The sequence below is a fragment of the Thermobia domestica genome, chromosome 16, assembly GCF_964235325.1.
Source record: "Thermobia domestica chromosome 16, izTheDome1.hap1.1, whole genome shotgun sequence".
Taxonomy (NCBI): domain Eukaryota; kingdom Metazoa; phylum Arthropoda; class Insecta; order Zygentoma; family Lepismatidae; genus Thermobia; species Thermobia domestica.
In genome coordinates, this window is record NC_137469.1 from 80595469 (window position 1) to 80618180 (window position 22712).

Genomic DNA, 22712 nt, shown 5'->3' on the forward strand with positions numbered 1-22712 from the left:
TCAAAAAACTGGGGGGCCTAGGCCCCCCTGGCCCCAGGCTAGATCCGTCACTGGCTACACTATTCTATTGATCACAGAAAGGATCTGAATCCATCACCTTGGAAATTCAGCTGCGAATATATGTAAAGGTACTATTGATAAAGGAATTAACTTCTTGTATTGAGTGTTTCGTCTCGTATATTGTAGTGAAATGTTTTAACATGTTTTTTGTTCAATATCTTATGACTATACGAAATTGACTCAGATCCTTTCTTCAACTATCTATTCAATTACATTAAATTTAACGTTATCTATGTGTATAAAAAATACAAATTATCTTATCTTAATGTTACAGCCAACATTTCTGGAGGTTGAATACAGTTCCTAAATTTTGAATTCTGCCTCTGCAGCTGGGTCCGTCGCGATCCAACAACTCATCAAAAGATGCGATAGACATACGAAAGTAATTAAAGAATTTTACTTCGTCTTCACTTAATTGTGGAAACAGTATAGAAAAATCTCCTTCAAGTACCGCTTCTCTAAAAAAGGGTGAACCCATATGTGTCTCTGACTTTTTTTTTCTGCCTGTGTCTTAACAAGGCGAGTAGAAAACACATTTTGCGTCTGTCCATTACAACCACCACAACACGACAAGAGTCACTGAGTTTTGTTTCTTCAGTTGCACAGCAACCCTGCTCGCATATTTTTCATCCACGGCAAAACGCCGGATAATATGAAAGGGGCCGAAACCGGATCCGGCAAACAGCCGGAACCGGATCCGGCAAATCGCCGGATAATGTGAAAGAGGCATAAGGCAGCTTCGACCAACAAATGATGAACTTAAGACATGGTAAGCTATCAAGGTCAAACTTTTCTTGGTATTTACAAAGAAGATAATTGTAGCGGCAATTCGGGAATATCCCGTTTGAGACACGCAATTATCAGGAGTCACATGACTGACATCAGGAGTCACATGCCTATTCTGAAATAGCGTCTCAGAAGAAGCTACGTACCGCAGATAATAGTTTCATGTTATATTTTCTCTCTTAGTGACTTTATATTCACCAGCACTAAAAGACGTTCTGTAGTTCATGTCTTGGACAAAATACTGTTATTGGTAAGTTTGCATACTTTCTCTCTCTTTTCTAAAAGGAACTCACAACAATAATAAGTCTCTCTTTTTTTGCTTTTAATAAGCTGGTACAAGGAATATGTTTTACTATGTGTTCTGACAGGTTGTGAAGGAAAGCTTCGAATATAAACAGGTGGTAGAATTGTTCTAGTTTTAAATCTATATAAGTTGAAAAAATAAAGTCTTAAATGTCAAAATTTTAAATCACTAGAGAAATCGCATTTAAGAAACTTGAAAGAGACGTTGCTGGTCTGTCTATAATAATAATAATAATAATAATAATAATAATAATAATAATAATAATAATAATAATAATAATAATAATAATAATAATAATAATAATAATAATAATCCCATGTGTTATTACAAATTTCATTTACTTATTCTACGTTTATTTATTTATTTTTGTCTGTTGAAATTTTGTATTTCTTTTGGGAACAGAGGATATGAAGGAACGTCAGAACTTTGGGACCGTCTTGTGCAATACTGACTGGATTGGCGATATTAGACGGTGACAGCTGTGTGCAGTAGTGTGTAGTAAATTAGCATGGCTAGATACACAATTCAATAACGTATAGAAATTATTCAAGATGAGTGTTCAGTTTGACAGTCGTTTGATACACTGTTAAGAATGTATGGTCATCGTAATGACCTACAGAACGCATGATTTACTGATTTGGGCAGATTAAAAAATCCGCGTGCAAGTTACGCGAAACGTTTCTCCATCCAGGGTAAATGATACTGAAATATGGTAATGCACAAAACTCAATGGTGTCATTCAGTCGGTAAACACTGGTTCCTAGAGAGATTGTTAAAATTTTTCATGCTCTTGGGACCAGTTGTTAAATTTGTCTTTTCAAACGTAAATATCTATTCACTTCGCAATTCAAACGTCAGGAAACACGTGTCCAATATTTTAATAAGACCTACTCCATTAACATAAAACGAAGCTGCTCTTCCCTTCCTTAAATTGTAAATGAAGCAATTTTAAAGTTTTAAATAAAAAAAAAGTATTTTTATTGCAGATTCAGATTCTGCGACCGAAAATACGTATCTTTTACTGGAAGTAGTTTTTCGTTAACTTCTAGATGGCGCTGTGATCGCAAAAAATGAAAATAATCGTACTTCACCTGGAATGAGGATGATAAATAAGAAAAGCTATTTTTAGAACAGGACGTGTAATGTAATGCTGGTGCTAAGACTTCAAAGCAAACAAAGATACGAAGACGTTTGTAATGTCCGTAAAGCTGGCCCGCACAAATTTCAAATTCAAACCAAAACGGTACCAAAAATTGTACTCAATATGTACCAATTTGTAGCACCAAAATTAGAATTTGTACCCCTACCAATTTAAAAAATTAATTTCTCATGGCGGGCCAGCTTTGCGTCAAGCTGGCTCGCATAATTTATTTTTCTTTCCAATTCGAACCAAAACAATACCAAAAATTTGCACCCAATATGTACTAATTTCTACCACCAAAATTGGAATTTGTACCCCTACCAATTTCGAAAAAATTGAAATTTTGATTAATTTTTCTTTCCAATTCGAACCAAAACAGTACCAAAAATTTGTACTCAATATGTACCAGTTTGTACCACCAAAATTAGAATTTGTACCCCACCAATTTCAGAAAATCAGAATTTTTGATGGCGGGCCAGCTTAAGGTCAGGCTGGCCCACACAATTTACTTTTCTTTCCATTTCGAACTAAAACGGCACGAAAAATTTGTACTCTACATATATCAATATGTGCCACCAACATTTCAATTTGTACCCTCAACAATTTCGAAAAATTAGAAGTTTTGTTGGCGGGCCAACTTGACTATTTTTCTTTCTAATTCGAAACCAAAATTAGAATTTATACCTCTACCAATTTCGGAAAATTAGAATTTTTGATGGCGGGCCAGGTTGATGTTAAGCTGACCTTCACAACTTATTTTCTTCCAATTCGAATAAAATCCGTACCAAAAAATGTACTCAATATGTATCAATTTGTGCCACCAAAATTAAAATGTGTACCCCTACCAATTTCGAAAAAAAAAATGAATTTTTATTGGCGGGTAAAGCTGGCCTGCACAACTTATTTTCATTCCAATTCGAATCAAAACATTACCAAAATTTTATATCAATATATGCACCAATTTGTACAACCAAAATTAGAATTTGTACTTCCACCAATTTCGAGAAACTTGAATTTTTGATGGCGGCTTAAGCTTGCCATTCCAACTTATTTTTCTTTCCAATTCGAATCAAAACGATATCAAAAATTTGTAACCAATATGTACGTTGTACCACTAAAATTAGAATTTGTAACCCCAACAATTTCGAGAAATTTGAATATTTTATGGCGGATCAAGCTGGCCGACGACGATATTCTTTCGAAAGCTGGTCGACGATGGTTTTCTTTCGACAGTGGTAAAACCATTATCACAAAACAATTCGTTGGGGAGAGCGGTAGATCAAATAGGTAGCATTGGCTTTTGTACAACTTGGTTGGGGGAGAGAGGATCAAATATATAGACTTGTTGTGGACCCCAAAAATATTTTTTGGGTGGGTGATTCTTTTCTCCAACCGTCTGTGATCATGAAGAATATTAATTTTTACTATAGAACTCGTTCAGAGGATCAGTTTGCTGTGAAGTCGTCACCATCCATTCATATCTCCGTTTCGATAACAGTCTAAATTCTAATTTTGCTGATAGAAATTGGTACAAATTCAGTCATCATCAATAATAAGCACCAAAGTAAAAATGATGAATGGAACCAGTCAAAAATTCGTTTGCAAAGTGCTGACGTCGAACTTAAAACAAAAATACGATTGTGCTGACTACCTTGACATCAAATAGATTTACATATTTGAGTAAACGATTCAAATTTATTGACTTGATGCAGGTACAATTTCAAGCTTTTTCTTGCAGATTGTCTAAAAGATTTTTAGACAATTTTCATTTGAATTCTAAACAAGCCCTTGCGAAGATTTGACTTGGTGACAAATTGCCTGTTCGTTGAATGACAATCTCTAATCTTTATTCGTATATGATTTTGCTGATGCAAGGTATATGCAAATTTTTCGTGCCGTTTTTACGAATTCAAGGGAAATCTGGTTGCGTGCTCGTTCGATTCGAAAGTGAAAAAAAAAAAAAAAGGTTTCGCGTCCCCACCCAGACCAAAATGAAATTTTAATTTCTAGAAACTGGTAGGGATACTAATTCTAATTCGATGGTACAAATTGGCACATATTTGGTACAATTTCTTGGTAACATTTAGATTCCAATTTGTAAAACAAATATGTCGCGAGAGCCAAGTTTTGACATCAAGTTGGCCCGAGCGATAAAAACTCAAATTTCGCTAAATTGGTACAAATTTCATTTTGGTGCTACAAATTGGTACATATTGGGTACAAATTTTTGGTACCGTTTTGATTCGAATTGAAAAGAAAAATAACTTGTGCGAACCAATTGACGTCAAGCTAGTATATCATTAAAAATTCAGATTTCTCGAAATTGGTGGGGGTACAAATTTAAATTTCGTGGTATAAATTGATATATATTTGTTACAAATTTTTGGTACCATTTTTCCTCGAATTTGAAAGAAGAATAAGTTGCGGGGGCCAGCTTAACGCCAATCTGTCCCGCTTTAAAAATTCAAATTTCCCAAAATTTGTGGGGTAGAAATTCTAATCTTGTGGTAAAAATTGATACATACCGAATACAAATTTTTGTTACCGTTTTGATTCGTAATGGAAAGATGAATAAGTTGTAGGGACCAACTTAACGTCAATTTGGACTGCCATCAAAAATTCAAATTCCTCGAAATTGGTGGAGGTACAAATTATAATTTTGGTGCTACAAATTGGTACATATTGGGTACAAATTTTTGGTACCGTTTTGGTTTGAATTTGAAATTTGTGAGGGCCAGGTCGACGGACATCGTTTGTAATAATATTCTTCAAGATCTGAGATTAATTTGTGAGATTGTTGATACTACTGTAGAAAACTTGATTAACGCCACCTCTCCATTGGGACATGAACGTTTCAGTTAAATAATCGGGCACAGTGTCAGAAAAGAATTTAGTATTTCATTTTGTTGTTATGGTTATGTAGATGTGTATAATAATGATTTTACTTGAATATGGACTTTGGGACGGGACAATAAGACACAACTATGAACAGGGGCGGATTCAGGGGGGGGCGATCGGGGCGATTGCCCCCCCCCCCCGATAAGGAAACTTTCTTATTTTATATATATAAATAAAATCCATCCCAAAGTTTGGAGCCCTTAAAAGTAGCAGTATGACAACCCACCGCCCCCCCCAGAAGTCGGTCCTGGATCCGCCCCTGCATGGTCTTTGTACAATTTCTTATTGTTAAAGACACTACAAGTAAAGGTTGTCAAATCGTTGCTAGCGGCAATGAGGGAACTTGGCTTAAACATTGATCACTATCGAGGACAGAGATATGATAACGGCGTAAATATGAGGGGAAAGCACGAAGGGGCCCAAGCCTACATCCTATGCTCGAACAGTTGGGCATTTTTCACACCATGTGGCTGCCACAATCTGAATCTTGTATTAGGAAATACGGTCAAATAAAGCTCACAAGCAATGCCATTTTTTTAGTTCTGAAAGAATTTATGTGCTGTTTGCCACTTTACCTGGGAGATGGAAGATTTTAGAAGATATTGTCCCATACATCACAGTAAAGTCACTGTCAGACACACGATGGGAATCCCACCTGGAGAGTGTGAATGCATTGCGTTATCAAATGAGTAAAATACGAGAGACCATGTTTACTGTAGCAGACGAGATCAGAAAGCCTACGGTAAAAGCCGAAGCAGACCCGTTTTGGCAGTTTTGAAGTAGGAAATTTTGAAAACTGAAATCTTTAAGTTTTACGTCCCACGATTATGCTGGTTAGGCTAAAGGAGGCGGTGATGATGAGAAATGAAGGAAATGGTGAAATGAAGAAAGTGGGAGGAAACGGGAGAACCCCGAAGGAAACCACGCACATGGTGTTTGTTCACCACAAAGTTCACTTGGCGGGAGCTAGGATCGAATCAAGGACCCCAATCACCAGAGGAGAATATTCTGAGTTCATACTTGCCACTATCATATGGTACGACATTCTGTTCGCTGTTAATATTGAGCAAAACGTTACAATCAGTTGATATGTAATTTGATGTATAGTAGTTATTCAACAAGTTCAAGGACACGTCTCTTACTTAACAAAGTATCGAGAGACTGGTTTTAATTTTGCTATGATTATTGCAAAGGACATTGCAAGCGCAATGGACGTGGAACAAGAATTTAAACAGAGAGGAAGCGGATGGAGGAAGCGTCATTTTGATTATGAGAGTACGGAAGAAGCAAACTTATCACCTGAGGAGACTTTTAGATCGAGATATTTCTCGTGCATAATAGACCAGTCACTCACTTCCGTGAACACAAGCTTTGAACAACTGCAGCAATATGATGCACTCTTCGGAATTTCTGTAAAACATAAACACCATGCGGCGATTAAATGACGAAGACTTGTTGAAATGTTACATAGACCTGGACTTAGCATTACACTCAGAGAGTTCACGTCATTTGGACGGTGAAGATTGTCCGCAGAACTGAAAATATTTCGAGAAATTGTGCATGGTAGTGTAGTAACAGCCATCATTGGCGTTGCCAGAAACTTTCGCAGGAGGGTCAAGAACAAACGCTAATAAAAAAAATGAAATGAAATCTTTAAGTTTTACGTCCCACGCTTATGCCGGTGAGGCTAAAGGAGACGGTGATGATGAGAGATGAGTGAAATGGTGGAATGAAGAAAGTGAGAGGAAACGGGAGAACCCCGAGAAAACCCACGAGCACGGTGTTTGTCCACCACAAAGTTCACTTGGCGGGGGCTGGGATTGAACCCGGGACCCCAAGCACCAGAGGTGAACGCTCTACCACTGAGCCACCGCGCTCCCCAAACGCTAATAATACACACACACACACACATATATATATATGGTGTGGGAGATTCGAGTTAGATTCCCGGTAGAAGTTGAGCTCATGAAGTTTGCATTCCATATGAAGCTGTAGGTCCACAGCTCACCCTCGGGGCTGTAAGGGACACTAAACCAAGAATAAACCAATCCAAAAAGAGAAAACTTTATAACAGTACTGTGTTTCTTGATGTTTATTTATCAGTCCTTTGCGAAGTCATGCAACAACGAGACTGCTCTCGGGATCTCGATAAATACAAGAAAATATTTTTTGTGCATGAAAATCGGAACCTAATCATTTCACATAAATAGAAATAAAAAAAATAACACATGCAAAAAATGTATTTACGAAAATATTACGGTTTTACTTACCAAACAGGAAAAGAGCAGATTTTATAAGATAAAATCGTCGTCATCTTTGTGTTTGTAAATAACTAAGCCACCAGGTAGAAATAATTCCTTGTCTGTTTCATAAAGTTCACACAAAATGCACAAAATCTTTCTTTCTTCCGTAACCACTTTACAAAACGCAGAACAATCAAATTATATTTATGAAATAAAGCGAACACACAATATAAAGGAAAGTGTACATAAAAATTCTATCTGTATATGTAGATAAGCATTATTACGTGTCATATAGCTCTACTTCTTGAACAAGAATTGTATACGCCTTGGTTCTTTCCCAAAAGCATCCAACACGTCTGATATGATTGTGTTTTATTTTTATTTATAAGTTCCCGATGGAGACTCAATCTTTCTTCAGAGATAGTTGACCTTAACCACGTTTTCACACGTCTTAGGGTGCTAAAATTTCTCTCAACACTTCATGTTGTAACGGGGAGGGTAACCATTACTTGTATTCCTTACTTTATTGCCGGATAAAATGTGGCGTGATCCGTCAAATCAAAAAGAGAGAGTTTCTCTAAACTGTCTGCATCTAGATTTATGTTTCCATAATCGTACCAGCATTCAGCTTGAGGAAGGAAATTGTCAAATTCATAAATTTCATTTATTCCCCTTCGATCCCCCTGCCGACGCCCATGACAGCCATACAGTGCCTTAAGTATCTGTAGACTGTATTTCTGGATTCATTTCCAAACACAGCAGTGCCATACAGAATCTTGCTGAACATTCCCGTGACCGGTGACCCTCGCAAGTACCGAAAGAAGTTTCTCCAAATTGAAGTTGATCAAAAACTATCTGAGATCAACCATGTCTCAAGGTAAGCTCTATGGTCCGGCTATTCTCTCAGTAGAAAAAGACTTTGCCGCCACTTTGAACTATAATAATCTCACCGATGAATTTTTCACAAGGAAGGCAAGAAAAGTCTACAGAAAAAAAAAAACTGCTGAAACTAATATGTGGCATTTATTATTGGATGTATGTACGTGTAAGTTGCAAGACTCTCATTAATTACCTTACGGCTAACATAATTTGCTGCTGTGATTAGTTAGGGCCAACATATTAAAACGTCATCATGTATGTTAAAATCCATAGTGCACTTGTAACTATTATCTATTCCAGGCAACCTGATAGGAAACTCCCCTTCCTCCCACCACTCTCCAGTACGGAGGGGAAAGCAAGCTGTTGACCTTCACAGGGAGGAAAGCTTTTCTAATAAACAGAATCGTGTACATACTAAATTCGTAAGTAAATTCGCTCGCACCTGATGGTAAGAACGCGCTGCTGTTTTTACCTGTCAACCCCGAATAACAAATAATTACTGTTTTTAATTTTTGTCTTTAAGAAAAGTATTTTTTACTATTTATGTATTAAAGTTTTGGCTTTAGTCCTATTTATTAAGGGGCGCGGTGGCTCAGTGGTAGAGCGTTCACCTCCGGTGCTTGGGGTCCATGGCTCGACCCCAGCTCGCGCCGTGTGGACTTTGTGGTGGACAAACACCGTGCTCGTGGGTTTTTTCGGTGTTCTCCCGTTTCCTCCTACTTTCTTCATTCCACGATTTCACTCATTTCTCATTATCACCGTCTCCTTTAGCCTAACCGGCATAACCGTGGGACGTTAAACTTAAAGATTTCATTTCATTTCATTTTCCTATTTATTAAATAGCATTTCTAGAAATAAGAACTAATTCGTTATATAGTTAATTTCCATCATTATTTAACTTAAGAATCGGGAGTGAAAGCAAACCAATCCTGTCGACATTCTATCTTTATTTACAACTAGCAGCGTTCACCCCGCTTCGCTGGGGTCACCCCGGAACGCAATAAACCTTGTTACTTAGATAATTTTTACTTTTTCGCTTTCAAGTGATATGATAAAAACCATAGTAGATTGCAGTAAATGTTAACATTATATCGCCTGTCATTTATGTTAACCCGCCGAGTGACACGGTCATGCGGGTTGCATATAAATACGTTTATTTTTACCTATGATGAACTAACAAAGGATTTGTACGTTATGCACACTTGAATGGTCAATTATCTCAAGACACTGGTAATTAAAAATTAAAGTGATATGATAAAAACCATCTAGGGTCCAAATCCTAATAACCCCCCAAAAATGAAAGAAATTGGTTCAGCCGTATTAGCGTGATGAGGGAACAAAGGATTTGTGCGTTCTCTTTTATATATAAGATTTCAAAGAAGATAATCTGGCTGTCTGAGTATCGAGTGCGCAGACTATCGACCTGTGCAAATATTGTATGAATTTAGCGTGTGTGGTAACTATATTATATATAGTGTCGGTGAAATTAGTGCATATTAAATTGTATTTTGTATCCATTATAATTTGTATAGTTTATATTATCTGAAACAAATTTTAGTCCATATTAGATTGTAAATAATTGCGTATTTAGTGCTTTGTGAAGCGACAATTCATGATGCTTACACTAATTCTGTTATAAAACATGAGCCCGGGAAAGCGTTATGAAGTAGTGAGAAGCGTTGCATTTTGAATATATTCCATGCTTTAAGAGAGCAACACCTTAATTTAACTGTTGAAGAATTCGCCGACATGACTGGGAAACAAATAAGTGTAGGAAAGGCAACTGTTTATAGAAGTAGGCGGGAGGCTAAATTTAATAGAAATAAATTAAGTCCCAAAAATACGCGTACAAGTACTTCCCCTCTCGGAAAACTATGACGACTTCACGAAATCGGCAATTCGATCAAAGGTACACCAGGTCTTTTCCCGTAATGAATTTTCAACGTTAAATAAAATTCTGATAGCTATAAATACCGATGATGAAGTGCCCTGTTTTTCTCACTCAACTCTCCATAGACTGTTGAAAATAATGAAATTCAAGTATGTATAGCGCAATAAAAGGTCTGTTGTAGTTGATAGGGATGCCATAGTATTATGGAGGAGAAAATATCTCCGTTTAATTAAGAAGTATAGAGCAGCGGGTAGGAAAATCTACTATCTTAATGAGACACGGGTAAATGTTTCTCATACCGTGTTAAGAGTAATGGTAGATGAAACTGAATTCTAGTAAACAAGCCTTTCTTTCTGGACTCTCCACTGGACTTAAGAACCCAACCAGTAAAGGTAAAATGTTACCTTGGTTTCAAAACATACTTCCACATCTAGAACCCAACTGCGTGATACTCATGGATAACGCATCTTATCACACTGTAAAGGTAGATCGGGTTCCCACCATGTCTTGGGCAAAAAATGAAATAAAAGAATGGCTTCAAAATAAAAGCATTTCTTATGACGATGCGTTCGTTAAAACTGAGTTAATTAGTCTTATACCTCCTGCAGCCAAAAGTAAATGCTACAAGTATAAAGTGGACAAAATGGCGGCCTCTTCAGGTAGGGAAGTTTTCAGAATACCCCCTACTACTGTACATTTAATCCAATTGAACTGATTTGGAGTCAAGTAAAGGGACATGTGGCACGAAACAATAAACGTTTTACACTTAGTGAAGTGAATACTCTTTTGGAGGAAGGGTTAGAAATGGTAACAAGTGAAAAGTGGAAAGATTGTGTGCAACATGTAGTGGAGATGGAAGAAACGAAATACTGAAAACTCGACAGGATAACTGACGAAGTTACAGAAAAATCGTTATTAACCTTGGAGACAACAGTGACGACTCTGCGAGAGTGGCCAAAGTATGAATACAGAACCTCTGGAGAGCAGCAACTAATACCAATACATTTTACTCAGTATTATTTGTCCTCTCGTGTGTATTTATATATGTTGATTTTATAGAGGATTTGAAGTCAATGCAAGTCAGCACCCATTAATTGCATTGACCTCCAGACAAGAGTTCTATGAGAACTAAAAACTTTTGTTGGGGCCGTGGTTGCTCCGTGGTAGAGCGTTCACCTCTGGGGCATAAGGCCCTGGTTCGATCCCAGCTCGTGCTTAGTAGGCTCAGTGGTGGACAAGCACTGCTTTTACAGATTTTCTCGGAGTTCTCCTTTTTCCTCCTACATTTTTCTTTGCACTGTTTCATTCATTCTCGTCATCACAGTCTCCTTTAGCCTACCCGGCATAACTGCGATACGTAGAACTAAAAGATTTCATTTCATTTCCAAACTTCTGTTACTCTCAATCCCCCACAACGGTCATTAGCACTATTGACAACTCCGTTTTTATTAAAATAGTCAATTAACAATTCAAAAGTCAATTTCCTCTATTATCAATTGACTAAACTCAAGACCAACGAAAGGGCCGGGTGAGGATTGCAACCGCACAAGGCGCCAAATTTTAGGGGATTTTAGGGGCGTCAAATTCACTACGATGGTTAAGCTCCAATACTTATAATTTTGCTTGCAAACGGCAGACTCAGATATGGGCCTGTTCAAATTACGTAGCATCTGTAGTTACTACTTCGTGTCAGGCTTCAATCAATCTGGGATTGTTTTTCTAAGTTCACCATAAATTTTTCCCCTTAATAAACTCAGAAGATTTCAATGTTGATGAATCTTGTATGTATGATGCTTTACCGTAAATTTATCGCCGCGTATTAATAAACAACAAACGAAAAAAGATACTTTGCCACCATCACATCAGGTGCATGTACGAAGAGAAAAACGTAGGAAAATGATTTCATTGAAATATAATCAATAGAAACCAGGGCATTTGCCTGAGTTGAGGCGCCCGGGGCGAGACGCATTTATTGACTATTATCAGTGTTTATATATATGGTTATTTTTCTTCTGGTTATTTTTAATGTAAGAACACATGTATATAAGAGGGGAAACAAGAAGTGTTTTATTATTATTATTATTATTATTATTATTATTATTATTATTATTATTATTATTATTATTATTATTATTATTATTATTATTATTATTATTATTCTATTATCAGGTTCTATTGTTATTATCTTAACGCACTAATAATTTACCCATACATATTGTACTTGGTTTCCGATTTTATATTATGAAATTAATGTATCAAAGCAGTAAATACCAATTCAATTACCAACCCTGACATCCCTTGCCATTCCAACATTATGTCACAACCCCGACTGCCAAAAAAGAAGGAAAATAAACAATACAACTGTTCAATAAAATTCCATTAAAATGACACATGTGCTACTTACTCACTAATGCAGGTAAATGTAATTAAGTGTTTTAAAATACGCAGTGTTATTATGAAAGTTTTAATTTATTATTTAGGCCTAGACATATTTAGATACACTCTATACCTCCGTATGCGGGGGCTGATGGTGGAAGACGGAACACCAACATTCACCTGTCCTTGAGCATGGTGGGGGAAAAAACTTCTTCTTCTTCCTATCCGCTTATGTGGAACAGAGAATAGCAATGTTCTTTTGAAGATATTGTACTTTCTTCAAATAAATTACGTCGGAATTTTTCCCCATAAGAAAACATTGTTTATATATATATATATAAACAATGTTTTCTTATGGGGAAAAATTCCGACGTAATTTATTTGAAGAAAGTACAATATCTTCAAAAGAACATCGCTATTCTCTGTTCCACATAAGCTGATAGGAAGAAGAAGAAGTTCCTACAACCCCTCAAATCCGAACCCCAGAAATCCGAAAACCCGGTAAATCCGAACACTTTCTCAGGGAAAAAAATAACTACAGCTGGAAAAAAAAAAAAAAAAAGATTTAATCACACAAATTTAGTTTTTTGAAGGTTTTAACATTTTTATACTTAATGCTTATTAATGCATATTAAGCATGCATTAATGCATATACAAGCATATTAATGCAAGTATATACATTCATGTCCAAAATTATTGTGGTATATCTATAAATATGTTGTAGCAATATAATTTGATAACGAATTCGTCCGGTATTTCTTATAATGTTAGTATGTTTATAATCGTCAAAGACATGTATGTTGCAAATTTCATGTCAAAAGAGCAGTAATTAAAAACAATAAAACAAAAATAAAACTTTCTTGTCCATTTAGGAACATTTTGTTTTACTCACTCTAATTTTCGTATTTATAATTGTATTCCTGTGATATTTGCCACAAATATACATTCCCGATTATACACATAGTATTAGTATTAAAAGTATCCTGCAAAATCATTATCTAATTATATTCTTATAAGAAGACAGTTATAGATATGCGACAATCATTTTGGACATGAGTGTACACTCGCCAGTCAAGGTCACTGCCCTTTCGACCACTGGGCCACCCTGTCTAACCTCAGTCGTTGTTTTATCGTCAATTCAATGACGAAATAAGTACGTAATATTATTTCCCGGGTAATCCGAACCCCCCAAAATCCGAACAGGCTTCAGCCCCAATTAGTTCGGATTTGAGGGGTTGTACTGTATATATATATATATATATATATATATATATATATATAATATTTAATAATAAATATAGGTATCTGAAGGGAAGTCGGGGATGTGAGGAAGTTGCTAATTGCTTTATCGGCTTTAGAAGTAGCATGTCGGCGCTCGGCGTAGTACTCTGGCCCACGGGGTCATTATTTGCACTAAGGCCCGTGCGCACCTAACGCCACCTCTAAATATTATATTTCGTTTGGTTCGAATGTTCAGATGATAAGCAAATAAAAGTAAATATACTTGATATTAGTTGGCTACGTAGTCGTTTATAACCCCATTCACATGCATCTGAGAATCAAACTTAGGACTCCGCAAACCGAAGGCCAATGCTCTACTATTTTGATTTGTCTATATTCCGAGACATAGGAAGTCTCGCAACAAAAAAAACAAGTACGTACTTTGCACCAATTGATTACAAATACATACGGAATGTACAGTGGCCCACGCCCACTGATGATAAGTGCCTTTCATTCGATTAAAATCCTTACATGTTTGTGGTGGAAACGTGTTCGTACAGCTCACAGATGACGAGCACCCTAGCAGAAGTAGTGTGACGTAGGTATGGGCTCGCTCACTTTTCGCACGAGGTTTCAAATGACACCACGGAATAGGACACAGACAACCACCCGGAGTAGCAGACGACATCCAAGTAGAGACCACACCTCAAAAACCGAAAATGGACTTGACCGTGTCGTTGACCTTTCTCCGCTTCCCCTCTTTTAGAGTTCTTCTCGTCATCTGTGAGCTGTAGATTTTTCGGTATTTTCCCATTTCTTCCCATTATCTTAATTGCAGTAATTATTCTATCTTTATTAATTTTTATTTATTATTTCCCTGTTTTATCCCATAGAGCACAACCGCCGTACGTTGAATTATTAATGTATTTTTAGTTTAACGTCCCGCGTTGTTCACAGATACTAAGGGAGACTATGATGTAATGAAAGATAGAATGAAGAAAGTAAGGGAAACGAGAGAACACCGGGAAAATCTACGCATATCCACGTGTTTGTCCACCACGAAGCCCAGTTTGATAGCTAGGATCGAACCAAGGAACCCATACACCGAAGGTGAGCAGTCTACCACTAAGCCAGAGTTATTTGAAATAAAAATGTCGCCCCTTGATGTCCTTATTTTATGCATTTCTCTATGCCACTATATCCCCATGCTCGATGAACAATCTGCGACCATCCTTAGTCTCACGGTAGCGACAATCAAGGCGTTTGGTTTATTTTTCTTTCTGTAAGAACCCTTAGCGTAATGTTACAGACCCCGTATAAAATATTTTATCCTTCAAAACATGTGTTATTTTCAGAATGAAAGTCGCCATTATCATAAAACTGAAACACGCTTTTACGGATTTCTTTCTGAAAATCATCAAGATTCGCAAATGCTTATTTGTTTTAATGTGTTTCCTTGGCGACTCAAATAATGAACCTTCCCCATGTGACTTCTTGGCTTTATTGTAAGTTCTTGATACATTTCTCGTGCTAATTACACATGCTTGAGCTGTTCGTTCTTGGCATTTGAAAAAAGCGATATTGTGTTGATTTTCGACCAATGCACATTTTCTTTTTCTTTTTTAACGCATCCACTTAAAATATCAGTTCCTGACTTTGTCTCCTTAAATCCCGAGCTCCCATACCATTTGTGCTGAGTTTGTTCCGCGACATTTTTTGATATAAAAACAAATGCACTTCAAATTACATAACATTAGAACAGAGTCATTCGTTCCCTTTACAATAAACACTCCTTTATATATACTCTAGGTTTCTGAAGGAGGGGATACTTTGACTTAGTGATAGACCGTTTACCTCTGGGATGTGGGGTCTTTGGTTCGATCCCCGGCCAAGTAAGATTTTACGGTGGACAACATCATGTCCGTGAGTTTTCTCGGGGTACTCCCGTTTCCTTCCACATTCAGATTCCAGAAATTATTCCATCATCATTCACTTGCCTTAATCCGTTTCCTTTAGCCTAATGGGTACCGTATATCCTGGGACGTTAAACTGAAAGATTTAATTTTTTTTTTCTAAATTTGAAAACACTATAACTCTCAAATTGTACTTCGCATGTTCAAACAACAAGTATAGAAGCGAATGCTTATGATATTACACAGGAGAGAGAGATATTATAATATAATGAATATGTTCTATCAATCCAATAGCTATTTGTTCATCAAACCTCGTACCTCGAAATTCGTTTATGGACTTAATCACACATGTGTTGGAATACTAAGGTAGCAACTCCGCCCACGGATTCGGCAAAGCAGGTACGAGGAACATAAGATCGAATAGAAAGTAAACGCAAATTTTGATATCAGATCTATTTTTGGTCTCCTTACATCACTATTGGTTGTTAATAAGTTTTTTCTTTTTTTCATTTTGCTGCTCTTTAAAATGAAAGGAACTGAAATTAAACTCTGGTCCCAAGCCTGTAGTCGGCTTTTGGCCAGTCATGATTTCAGATCGAGGTCCAGCGGAAAGTCCTCCCGGCGCACTTCTCCCATCGTCCTCAACCTGGTTAATGATAGATTGTGTATTATTATGGGATTTAACTCATTTTGGGATTACACATTGGACTTAATTCAGTGAAAATAATAATCTTTATTTATTTGAAATTACGAACTCTAAGTTATCATCGGTTAATCAATATTTAAGTCACGTTTTAATTTCCATTTTTTTCAGTTCATTTACAGTTCAATTACATTACAGATATGAAAGCACTTCTATTTCATGTTGATTTACTCTGATGTGTATTTCTTAATTAATAAAACAGCAGATCGTTTCCTTTATTCTCATTCCTATCATCACCTTATTTGTAGTCAATCTACATAGTTTGCACTTTCATCATACACGTAGAATTTAATCGAACTGGAGGAAATGACCTGAGTTTGGAACGACGAATATGTAATCGCGCGGAACCACAAATTCGAGATTAGAAGTCCAAATCTTGATCTAGCTTATACACGGTGTTTCAAAACAACACTGGAGCTGATTCCTGACACCAAGATAAGACGAAAAGTATAGAACTACCTGGGTGCCCAAATGTTTCCTTTCGGAGTTATAGGCTGCCGAAAACATGAAAAAGTGAACTTTAAAAGTCCATAGCTCCAAAACTATGGACATGGGACCTACCGTAGTTAGTGATGAGCAAATGAAAGACCAAGACCGGGGTGGTCTTGGTCTTGCACTGAAACACTTGGTCTTGGTCTTGGTCTTGCACACCCAGTCTTGGTCTTGGTCTTGCATGCAAGAGTCTTGCAAGTCTTGCATTTAAGAAATCTTATGCTTTTCATACGTAAATTTTACTCTGGACATGAAGGATAATAAACTCTACAATGCGCCAATAATAATGGAAATAAAATTTATGTTTCTAAATGTAATATAGTTTAACTTCGTGTAGGTATGATGATAGTGTACAACATAGGTGATGACCTTTACTTTTTTAATGGGTGCCCACGCTTCACTACTTATAAGATATGCCTAAATCACAACGTAAGATATGTCTAATCTTTCAATATTTTTTTAACACTCCATTGGTTCCCAAACTGGGGAGGCTACCCCTGAGACGCATGAAAGAAAAACAAGACGGCACAGATTATTGAAATACCATGAATTGCAAAATAATTTTTGCACTCTAAAGGCGTCAGATCTTTCTTTTCAACCACGATTAGCTAATCCTTGTATTAAACAAATTTCCAATTAAATATTGAGATTTCGTTTTACTGATTCCAATATGCACTCTATAGAGCAGAAACATTGACATTACGCAAAAGCGATGAAAAAATTGCAAGCTTTCGAAACATGGTCATGGAGAAAAAAGGAGAGAATTAGCTGTGTTGAACGGGAAACGAATGAGAAGGTGTTAGAAATATTAGCAGTAGGGGAAAAAAGATTTTTAGATATTGTTAAGAGGAGGAAGAGGAACTGATTAGAATATTGACTGAGGAGGAAGAGGAACTTATTAGGATATTGGCTGAGGAGGAACTGCATTATGAGGGACGTGCTAGAGAATATTGTGGAAGGAAAGAGGGGGAGGGACCGAAGGAGACTAGTTGAAGAAAGGTATTAAAACAGAAAATTGCTACGTCAAGACGAAGAGACTAGCTGAGGACCACCGAACGTCGAACCTTCTCAGTTGCAGCAAGTAACCTGCCAATAATGACAGAATAGCTATTATGAAGATAATCATATGTTTAGCAATATTGGCCAAAACAAAAAAAAAAAAAAAAAAAAAACAAAAAAAAAAAAAAAAAAAAAGAGAGAGAGAGAGAGAAAATTAAAATAATAATGATTATAATAATGTGAAGTAACTGTGTATTGGATATTAAGTGACGATGAGATAATTGTATAAACTCTAATTTAATTCACCAAATTCGATTATTTTATTAAATTATATTATTGACGAAAGAAACACGAAACTCATTGAAAGAAAACTTTGATTAGAACTGTACATTATTAGACATCTGTTGTAAACACATTTTTGTTAATAAACTCGACTAGCTTCCTTCCGGTGCTTGGGGTCCCTGGTTCGATCCCAGCTCGCGCCGTGTGGACTTTGTGGTGGACAAACACCGTGCTCGTGGGTTTTCTCGGGGTTCTCCCGTTTCCTCCCACTTTCTTCATTCCACCATTTCACTCATTTCTCATTATCACCGTCTCCATTAGGCTACCCGGCATAACCGTGGGACGTTAAACTTAAAAGATTTCGACTAGCTTCCTTTCCGCATACCTTCAAGCACAGCCTGATACTTCCCGATTCATTGGACTCTTAGATCATCACTCGCTAAAACTCGCTGGGGCTCCGCCCCCAGACCCCCGGTCATGTCTTTGCAATGAGGTGTCAAGTTCTAGAAAACTATTCCTTGAGGAATTCACTTCCATTTACAGCAGACAACTGTTACCAACACATACTTCAATTCAGCCAGTATTATTCCTTCCATGTAACTTTGAAAAGCAAACACACAATTTATTAGAAAGAACTCTATTACTACCTCTACTCTGGCAATCATGTACATGGCTTATTATGTACACTTTGCGCACATCTATACATGTTAGAGACAATTACAGAATTTATTTTCTGAAACATAAACAGCGGACATTGTCTTCCAATAGCCTACCTATTAAACCTTGCATTTTCCGATAATACTCACTGTTTACAAATGTGAATTTTTGCAGCCTTTTAAATATTTATTCGTAGCATTTTTTTTAATATTATGTTTTGCAGTGTAATTTAGTACAGTGTGTTATAATAGTATCGTTGTTGTTAATTGTACATATTACCTGCAGGAAAAGTAATTCATATCTGAGATATAAGAGTGGGAAAATATTTGAGGCTTCCTGCACTTTATTCTTGTATTTACAATGAAGACTACAATTTACTAGGTAATTTACAAATATGAATATTGTTGGAGAGTGTTTAATTTTTTTTCATAGCATTTGAGTGAACACTACCTTTGTACTATAATGTAGTACAGTGAATTATAATGGAAACCTTGGCCATAGTTGTACATATTACCTCAGCAAGACTTCTTCAAAAGTTTCATATATACTGCACAAATTCTTGCAGTCCCCCTGTATATTTATTCTTGTATTTTCAATGAAGACTACAATTTGTAGGTGATTTACAAATATGAATATTGGTGGAGGCTTTTTAAACATTTGTTGGTAACATTTGAGAGAACACTACTTTTGCACTGTAATGTAGAAAAGTCCCTTATAATGGAATCCTTCGGCATAGTAGTACATATTAGCTGCAGCAAGACTTTTTGAAATATTTCATATTTACTGGACAATTTCTTGCAGTCTACCTGTATCTCTCGTCTTGTATTTTCAATGAAGACTACAATTTGTAGGTAGTTTACAAATATAAATTTTGGTAAGGCTTTTTAAACATTAGTTCATAACATTTGATTGAACACTAGTTTTTGCGCTGTAACGTAGTACACTGTATTATAATGGTGTCCTTTGATACAAATGTACTTATTGGGCAGCAAGACTTCTTGAAATATTTATATATACTGGGCAATTGCATACAGTTTTCCTGTGTCTTTACTCTAACATTTTAATGAAGACGATTATTTACTAGGTAATTTAGAATATGAATATTATTGGAGGCTTTTAAAAAATTTGTTTATAGCATCTTAAACGACACCACTTTCTGCATTGTACTAGAACAGTGTATTAGAATGGTGTATTTGTCATTTCTTATTACAATAAAATAACAAGACATCATTTCTTTAATGATAGTAAAAAACACATATATAACACGATTGCTATTCCGATTTTAGACGTGTAATTCACAGATGCCGGCCCCTATGTACCAGTACTATGTGAGTAGTAAGTAGGAAGTCGAAAATCTAGGGAATTGAGTAGTGTAGTAGAAAGACGTGAGCCTACTGCGCAGGAGACCTGGGTTTGATTCCCAACAAGTTTTTCTCTCACTTTTTCTTTCTTTGAAAGTTTATTTTTATAGCATAGGTGATTGAAAATAAGCTTGACTTTATTATACACGGCATTTCATTCCAACCGGACCCGCAACTAAAACTATTAAATCGAAAGGGGCACTTTTCCACGTATCTTATATATTATAACTATGTACGCTGCCGACGAGACAATTTTCAAGAGGTGCCCATTTGTGTGTGTGTGTGTGCAGTAGCATACGCAGGAATTTATTTCGAGGGGTCCAAACTCAATATCAGGGTATTTTATATTGAAATTCCTAAACTTGTCATTAAAATTAGGCTAAATTTACACAAAAGTTGGAATTTTGGGGGTGGTCCGGACCCCCAGGACCCACCCCCTCCGTACGTCCCTGTGTGTGTGTGTGTGTATTTTCTTAAAATTAATATTTTATACTTTCCACTTGTGGTATTCACTTCAAATTTGGTATACGCATGTATCTTAACGAGGGACATAAAAGGGGAGAGAGATATTTTGCAATCATTTCCGGTTTGAAGCAAACACTGTTGTCGCGAGACAAAATGTATTGTTCTCTTGTATGGACACTATATCGTGAAAATGATGCCCAATGTTTCTTTCAGACTCTTTTTGGGGGACACTGCCTCCTCAAAGCGCCCCTGGCGAGATCCAAATAATACGTTTATAATACAATAACAAATAGAATATTATCAGCAGTGCCCCCGGGCTAATACTCCCCCCCCCCCGAACATTGCTTCCGAAAGAGACACTGGTGATGCTCCATTTCCAAAGCTACATATGTTTGGTTTTAAATACTTCTGTATCGTCTCGAAACCTTACACGAACATACTGCCTCGTTTCGGGACCATCTCAAAAGTTGCCTCTACGTATGTAATAATGAAAATATTTTGTTCCCGCAATACAAACAGAAAGTACTTTGCTAATACGAAGAAATAGAGATAAGAAAAAATACAAAATCGTTTAGTCGGGAATAGAACCCAGACCTGCTAATTAGAAAGCTTACACGTTACCTCTGAGCCATGCTCATACGTTGATTTATTCTTTTTCTATTATGCTTAACATAGCTCATAACAAAGCAGATCAAGCCAATTCAACAACATGACAACTTTGCATTCAAGATGGCGACTTCTCCAATGATTTGTTTCTCCATTGAAACTGCCCTTCATCCTGAAGAGTATAGCAAAACATGATGTCCTATCGTCAGAACAACTTACAATTTTCATGGTTAAAACTTTTGAACCGCCATCGTGAATCGAAGGTAACGACTTTTCCAACATGTCCGATTTTTCCCCTTACTTAGGCTGTAATCTACACACTTGAACGCAATTTCGTGATTCCACCTTGTCTACAACTTGTCTAGAATTAGACGCCCCCTTATAACATTTCTAGCACTTTCTTACACCGAAGATGACTACTTTTTTCAAGTTTTAGGGCGGATTCGCAAACTACACATCAGAATAAACATCACCTCGAAATTTCAATGTCCTAGACACAGCCATTACAAATTTCACATTTTTTTGATTTGTGCCTCCAATTGAAAAAGAATTTTAATGCTCTTTTTCCTAGCACAAACTATGTTCCTAGCTTCACTGCCTGACAAAATATGACGTTTCTATTATGTGTGCAACTACTCTAAAAACCAGCATTTCGAAACGACGAAAAATTTCGACACTTCATTCACATGGAAAATGTTGCCTTTTTCAAGATGTCGGAATTTTACCGTTACTCAAATCATATGATGAACATGTATGCGAAATTTGGTGTTTCTATGTTTTCTGGAAGTAGGCAAACAATTAAGTGTGTTTCCGACTTTAGAGGTATATAATTCTTGAGCTGGTCAAAACTACGAGGAACACAATAACAAGGGGTATTCGCCACAAAGTTGAGGAAGGTGCAGGATCATCGGATCCTGCAGATCCCACCATTGGAGGACTACCGACTCCAAGTTTAAAGAATACCATTCTGCCGGTTCCTCGCCGCAGATACTTTTGTCAGTTGAGATTAGTGGAATGGGAATGTAAGAGGACATCCTAAAGAAGCATTATTGTAGAGACGCATCACGGAGAGAGTTCGACGCCCCTAGCAGTCCAGCAGGATTGAGTTCCAGTTGTTGGCTGTTACCCTAACATCCAGGTTCCTTCACGGCAAACCCTTCATCGTTTCAGATGACCAGGACGACGCCAGTCTCGATGGATCTATCAGGCTAGTGCTCATCCTTTATCTTTCAATCATAACCTATTTCTCTCTCTCATCTTTCCCTACTAGTCATCTTTAAAATTGAAACATTTGAATTTCATTTAAATTCAATCATAATTTCGTTGTTAAGTACCGTGTTGTGCATCAGTTCCATCCCCTATTGTTACATTATTCTATGAGTATTTTTAGAGATTATTCTGAGCTACAACTGATGGCACAGCACCGGCACAATAA

The 22712-nt window shown here is 36.7% G+C and overlaps 1 protein-coding gene across 1 annotated transcript in view; it reads left to right on the forward strand.

The window, feature by feature from the left end:
* The first annotated feature begins 953 nt into the window (after window positions 1-953).
* LOC145673196 (uncharacterized) overlaps window positions 954-22712 on the forward strand; it is a 401214-nt gene continuing 379455 nt past the window's right edge. Inside the window, exon 1 of the mRNA XM_081742667.1 lies at window positions 954-1096. The gene's annotated coding sequence lies outside the window, so the exon portion shown is untranslated. The remainder of the gene's footprint in view (window positions 1097-22712) is intronic.